Here is a 324-nt window from a genome sequence, read left to right as displayed (position 1 = left end):
TGTGTGACAGCAGATAGTAAGAACCCGTTGGCTGCATAGCTGCTTTTCATTGCAGCCAAATGGTTTGAAATGAAGCCTAGTAGGTCTATCTGTGTACGTGTTTGCAAACAGGGTTCTTCCAGTCTTTCACTCTAAGCCACCCCAAAGAGATTTGTAAACAAGAACCGAAGTAGCTCTGACCTTGCCGGGGATGGAACCACCATGTGTAAAACAACAAGGCTGTGTTTATTTTATCTCTTTACTCCAAGTGCCCTGGAGTGAGTGCAGTGACCCCTAAAGTTGGAGAGGTGCTTGGGATGACACAAGGAGCCTCTGAAAAACCAT

The sequence above is a fragment of the Hirundo rustica genome (genome assembly GCF_015227805.2).
Source record: "Hirundo rustica isolate bHirRus1 chromosome 5 unlocalized genomic scaffold, bHirRus1.pri.v3 SUPER_5_unloc_1, whole genome shotgun sequence".
Lineage (NCBI taxonomy): Eukaryota > Metazoa > Chordata > Aves > Passeriformes > Hirundinidae > Hirundo > Hirundo rustica.
This window is presented reverse-complemented; position numbering follows the sequence as displayed.